Source organism: Cydia fagiglandana, chromosome 9 (genome assembly GCF_963556715.1).
Source record: "Cydia fagiglandana chromosome 9, ilCydFagi1.1, whole genome shotgun sequence".
In the NCBI taxonomy this organism is placed as follows: Eukaryota; Metazoa; Arthropoda; class Insecta; order Lepidoptera; family Tortricidae; genus Cydia; species Cydia fagiglandana.
Window position 1 is genome coordinate 21166424 of NC_085940.1, and position 6468 is coordinate 21172891.

Below are 6468 nucleotides of genomic sequence, written 5' to 3' on the forward strand. Positions count from 1 at the left end.
TAGAACTATACCATAAAATTTATCGCTTTCGATGCATATTTAATTTACAATAAGCAAATGAAATTTTCATAATAACTGTATACGACGATCGGTCATCTCTCAGCAACTCTGTTGTTTTCGTTTCGGTGGTTTAATCCTGCATGGTGCAAATATGTATAATTTTGAGACAATGACTTGAAAATTTGTCTTGTATAACTGACAAAGCAACCTGCTTGTGTGGTAGGAGTGTGGGGGAGAGAGGGACATATATGCTAGAAAAAGACAATACGACCTAGGGGCTGTCCATAAATGACGTCATCTATTTTTGACGATTTTTGCCCCCCCCCCCCCCCAAAATCATGCTTCGAATGACACCGTTTCCTCCTGTGTCATGCTACCATCATCCGATGTCCAGACCCTCCCCCTCCCCCAAATTTGAAATGACGTAATTTATGAATAGCCTCCTACGACAGTGTTGCCACTCTCAATATTGTTCTTAGGTTCCGAATATGGTAAGTTATTTAATTAGCGTTTTATTTTTGTGTAAAACGCTCTCATTTTAAAGCCGTACTTTTCGCCTTATTACAAAGGAGTAAGGTGCAAAAGTGTAAACATATCTTTGACGTCGACTCTTATTATACTATGTTATACTTATTATGAAACTTAGGAACGTAAACTAGTTATGAATAGAAAGAGCACGAAGTAGTCAATATAATACGTTTGTTGAAAAAAAAGTCTACAGACGCTTAGGCGCGAAAGGTTATTAGAAAATTTGAATTTCGCACCTTTTTCTACTGACAAAGTTGTTGGATAGACTTTAATATAAAATTAAAGAGTGGGCCTAAAAAAAGTCCATTCCAATAGAACTTGCAAACTTTGTCAACAAAGCACGTAACTTTGTTTTGTCACTGTTTCACCTTGAATTTTCACATAATCTCATCAAACACCATTGAAACACATACACTATACACTATTAAAGCGGTCGTTACCGTAAAATACAACAATATATAACTGTATCTTGGATATTTCATTAAAAGTTTAAAATGGTTTCATAAGTTAGGTTAGTAGGCCCTGATGTAATGACGTTTTTGTTTCTTTTACATTCTACAATTGTCTATGATGGGTAGTGTTGTGACTAAAGTTGGTGATATACTCGTAAAGCCGCTACACACTACGCGACTCACGGTCTGTACCTGCCAACGCGGTTATATACACTACGCGGTAGTTTGACAATTTTAAATTTCAATAAATATGTAAACTCAGATTAATCGTTTTAATTCCTTTTTTTTAAATAACCTTTTCCATTCTTTCGCACCATTTTGAAACATTATTATTAAACTACGGAAAATTATAACTGGTAGTTTTGGACTGTTCATAAATAAAAATCTACCCTACATTTGACAAAATAATGACTGTTGAATGATTGACGGTTTCAATATTATTTTACTCGTTCACTGTTTTTCTTGGCATGTACGCGTATCTTACTTCTTTGTTATTGAATTTAAGAGATATCTGTTTCTCGCTCTCACTTATGGATGCGACGCACCAAGTTCGTGATGCAGTGCGATAGTGTGTTACGGCCTTAAGTAAAGGATTAAGTAAGACTCTTGCCCATCACTAGCAAATTCATCATTCAGAGACAATTTCAATATGGCGGTTTGTTTACATACATTGCAAGTTCTATTGGAATGGACTTTACACAGTTCGCTGTGACAGAATGTGAAAGTGTCACCAAAACTGTCAAATGACTACGATAATAAGTATTCCTTTTATAATGCCACTCCACACTATGCCATTCTGAAATTAAATAAGAACGATAGTCATGCGAAATTTTTATTTTTGTAGTGGGTCATAATTGACGTATATCATTACGAATATAATTTGAACATCAACCAATATTAAAATAATATTGGAAATTATATCAGTTATTTTTAATTAGCTATCATTCACGCCCGCGTTCATTTCGCTCAGACTTGGCCGCACAAATATTTGGTGCGAGCGAGACGTCCGCGCACGTTCGAATTGGCCTGTCACTTGTAGCAACTTGTAGGTAAGTAAATACTTACCTACATACTATCCACGCGTCCTTGGCACGAACTCCCGCCACCGCCCGCATTGAAACTGTCCCCGCGCGCCGCAAGGAAATGTAATCCTTAGCATTAGCGCACAGAGTTCAAATTTGGTAGTTTCATTTAGCGAATTTGTTAAAATGCTCTTATTTATTACATTGACCATGTTTTTGTGTGATTATGTATTGAATATCGCTTTGAACGTTATCAGAACAAAGTCTGCAAGAAATTATATCTATAACCATTTTTTCTAGCACGTTTAAGGCGTAAATATATATACAAGTGATACAAATAATATTGATGACCGATTCTCGGATAAATAGCTTAATGAAGTAGTTTTATGGTAATTAAATCAAAGACCTAATTATAACTTTTTTTTTATATCAAGTTACGACGTATATCCGTGAGGCCCCGCCATTTATTGAATTAGTTATTTTTCGTGTAAATATTTTGACTGATTCCATTGTCGACTCATTATATATATTATTTTCGTCACGTTTACGAACTAAAAATACTATTACTATTTTTAACAAACAAGAACGGCTCTTTTTTTAAACAATTTTTTTTTACCTACTTCCGGAGAGAAAGTTGGTTGGATTCGAAAATAAAGTATCTTAAAATGATCAAAAGAACAGGAATAAAAAAAAAATTGCCTATTACTAATTAATGTTTAACGTAAGCGTATCTTTCCTGGAGTAGATTCCATCAGAGATGTGCAAGGATGCGTAGAGAGGTAGATTTGTTTCTTTAGAGTGAATATTAGAATTACTTCAATTACCTATCCTCACTCAGCGCAGTCCTGGAGGACAATTTGTATTGGTTCTTACAAACACATTCCTCGCTATGCATCCCCACATCCCAGAAGAAACCGCAGCTTTACCATCTGTCAAACACATTCTTCTCAAAACATTTTTTTGTTTCAAAATGTCTAAAACTTGAAATGACTTACAACTTCTTAAAACATTAAAGTTTTTATCTGAATTTTAATTTTGGATTTTCTCCCCTTAATACAAATTTGAAAAGAACTGAACCTAGTTAATACATTTTCATCATTTGGGTGGTCTTCGGGCCGTGATGTTTAACTTAGTTTTATAATACCGTCCTGCTCTTCGTCTCCTTTTAAAGTGACATAATTAATTCCTTCAGCATTTATGTCAAGATAAGTGACCTTAATTAAAAATAAAATACCTAATGTAATAAATACATGTCCATAAGAAACAAAACTTTGTGCATATAATTATCATTATACATACCGGAAAGTCATCAAAAAAATCCAGAGAGCTCTTCGATACAGAAGCAAATGATTTTGAGATTTCGGATGCTGTAGTGTGGATGTATTTTTTTTTATCTCCACAACCTTATTAATCCACATTTGTCTTGCAGTCTTCTGGCTACAGCATTCAAAATACTTGAAACTATCTGCAAAAAATGAATATTGTATGGGTATATAAATACAGATTTTAAAAGTATAACTGGAACTGGAAGGGAGGATTAGAGCCACTTGCACCATCCCACTAACCCGGGGTTAAGCATTTAAACCGTGAAGGCAGGCGTGGCTCACTCCGTGATTTCGTCGCTTTGCTACAGGTAGCTAAAAGTACATCCGTTCCGCCCTAATTTTGGGGAAAGCCATAAGCCGTGCGTGGCGCTGTCGCCACCTAGCGGCCATATCTGTGCTGATCGTAACAGACACGTTTTGTTAGAGAGTGAGTCTTCTGCATCTAGTACTATTATTTATTCTGTCGTGAAGGCCCACTTGCACCATCTCAATATCCCGGGGCTAAGCGGTCAAACCGTTAACCCAATGTCAAATTGTACTGGTAATCATGGTAACTCCAGGTTTAACCGGTTAACCCCAGGTTAGTGGAATGGTGCAACTGAGCCTAACAGTGTCAAACTGTACTGGTAACCATGGTAACTTAACTCCAGGTTTAACCGCTCAACCCGGCCTAACCCGGGATAGTGAAATGGTGCAAGGAATAATTTCACATTTTTTTTGGGTGATAGAAAGAGTTTATACATATTAAGTAGCTACATAAAATAATAATAATGATTCATGGATACATGTGTGTGGACACAGCACATTAAAGTTCAATTTAGATTTAATCTTAGGAAAAGCACTTACCAAGATTTATATGACTTATATTTATATCACATTATATGTATGCATCTGCTGCATATTATATTTGCAAGTACTTTGTGTACAGTCGGCAAAGCTATTAGCTTGGTATGGTACCCCTGTATAAACATTTGTATGCAGAATGCTAAGCTAATTTTTGCTGATGGTACCTGGCAAATATTTTACAGTGACAATAGTTACATACAGTAAATAAATCTTTACGAACCGCCCTTCGTTGCATTGTTTTTCAGCGTTTGTGGCAAGGTTTGTTCAGGTAACAAAATTATTTGTCAACAACATGACAACAATAATAAAAGATTGAAACAATTATGTCGGTCAAAGATACTCACGATTTTCGGCATAGGTTTGTTTTACGCGGCGGTGCCGTGTCATCGTTAGTAAGTATAGTCCTCCTCCTCCTCATCGTTTTCGATGACGGCGACCCCAAATAAATCGTTGACGTTGTCTAGCGTGAACCCTGGCTGGCCAGGCCGAACTTGGCCTTTAATAGGTACTCTATTGCACGCGTGACAATAAAGTTGGCTAGCTGCGTCGAGCGTGTACACGTAGGAGGGCTTAGGTTAGTCACAAACATTTAGACCCTTTACTGAAAATTAAACTTAATTTCAGACTGGTAAAGCACAAAGTTTTGGTTTTACCATGGTTTTACCCGTCAATCAATGCACAATACATGTAACATGTTTGTGTGTCATCTGTCACCAGTGTCATCTTACACTGACAGTAGTCGTTTTTTTAAATAGGCTTACCCACACTCTCACCAGCAATCTGTCCAACATGCATGACGGACGTAAAAATATTTACAATTTCTGAACGAAACCATAGAGCTGTCAAATGTCAAACAACAAATTGAACATTTGCATTCTTTGTCGAAATTTTTTCACTTTTAAATGCAAAATACTCGACAATACGAATTTTGCGGATACATGTTCTCGATTCAAAAGTGATATTTTTTCAAGCTCTTTCGATTGAGCATAATTTCTTTTGGTTTTTCCGTCAGAGCCGCTCGCGTTTATATATAAAGATGAATATTCGCAACCGACCCGTAGCCCGCCAACATGTACAGTCATTATAGATTTTGACCCGTGAATAATTAATTCTTGGATTTTTTTTTCGTAGGTCCCTCGGGGGGGGTCGCTGGGAGTGTAAATTCAAAAAGTAGGCTTAATCAGGCTCCTGCGTATATTCAAAAAATGGTTTTTTTTCCAAAAAAAACGGTTTTTCTTCAATAACTCGGCCATTTTTGATTTTACAGTAAAACCGTAAGGACAAAAATTGTAGGAAATTTGATTCTCTACAAGTTAGTCCAGTCATTATATCCAAAAAACCGACCCTTCCCGTGAATAATCAGTTCTTGGATTTTTTTTTGTACGTCCCTCGGGGGAATCACTGGGAGTGTAAATTCAAAAAGTAGACTGAATCAGGGTCCTGTGTATATTCCAAAAACGGTTTTTCTTGAATAACTCGGTCATTTTTGATTTTACAGTAAAACCGTGAGGACAAAAATTTTAGAAAATTTGATTCTCTACAAGTTTGGTCCTCACAATTTTTCTTCTAGGATCGATAGTTTGGAAATAAAATTTGAAAAAAGCGACAAATTCAAAATATTTTCAACATCTCGTTTATTTTCAACTTTACGACATAAATGAAGAGGACTAAACTTGTAGAGAATCAAATTCTGAATAATTTTGGTTCCTACCTTCTTTCCCCCAAAATCGATATTTTAGAAATTAAACCTGAAAAACGCGACAAATTCAAAATATTATCATTATCTCCTATGTTCCACGCTTTACGGCATAAATGAAGGGAAACGAAGTTGTAGAGAATCAAATTCTGAACAATTTTTGTCCTCACGGTTTTACTGTAAAATCAAAAATGACCTAGTTACTCAAGAAAAACCGTTTTTCGAATATACACAGGACCCTGATTCAGTCTACTTTTTGAATTTACACTCCCAGTGATACCCCGAGGGACGTACGAAAAAAAAAATCCAAGAACTGATTATTCACGGGAAGGGTCGGTTTTGGATATAATGACTGGACTAACTTGTAGAGAATCAAATTTCCTACAGTTTTTGTCCTTACGGTTTTACTGTAAAATCAAAAATGGCCGAGTTATTGAAGAAAAACCGTTTCTTTGGAAAAAAACCATTTTTCGAATATACGCAGGAGTCTAATTAAGCCTACTTTTTGAATTTACACTCCCAGTGACCCCCCCCCGAGGGACCTACGAAAAAAAAATTCAAGAACTAATTATTCACGGGTAGGGTCGGTTTTTTGGATA

General features: G+C 36.1%; 1 long non-coding RNA gene across 1 annotated transcript; it reads right to left on the reverse strand.

Moving 5' to 3' along the window:
• Positions 1 to 2760: 2760 nt before the first annotated feature.
• On the reverse strand, positions 2761 to 5164 carry LOC134667780 (uncharacterized). The gene is made up of 3 exons (XR_010098688.1): positions 4518 to 5164; positions 3302 to 3467; positions 2761 to 3216 (listed from the first exon to the last, which is right to left on the reverse strand). It is a non-coding gene; the product is annotated as an uncharacterized LOC134667780 (long non-coding RNA).
• Positions 5165 to 6468: the final 1304 nt, after the last annotated feature.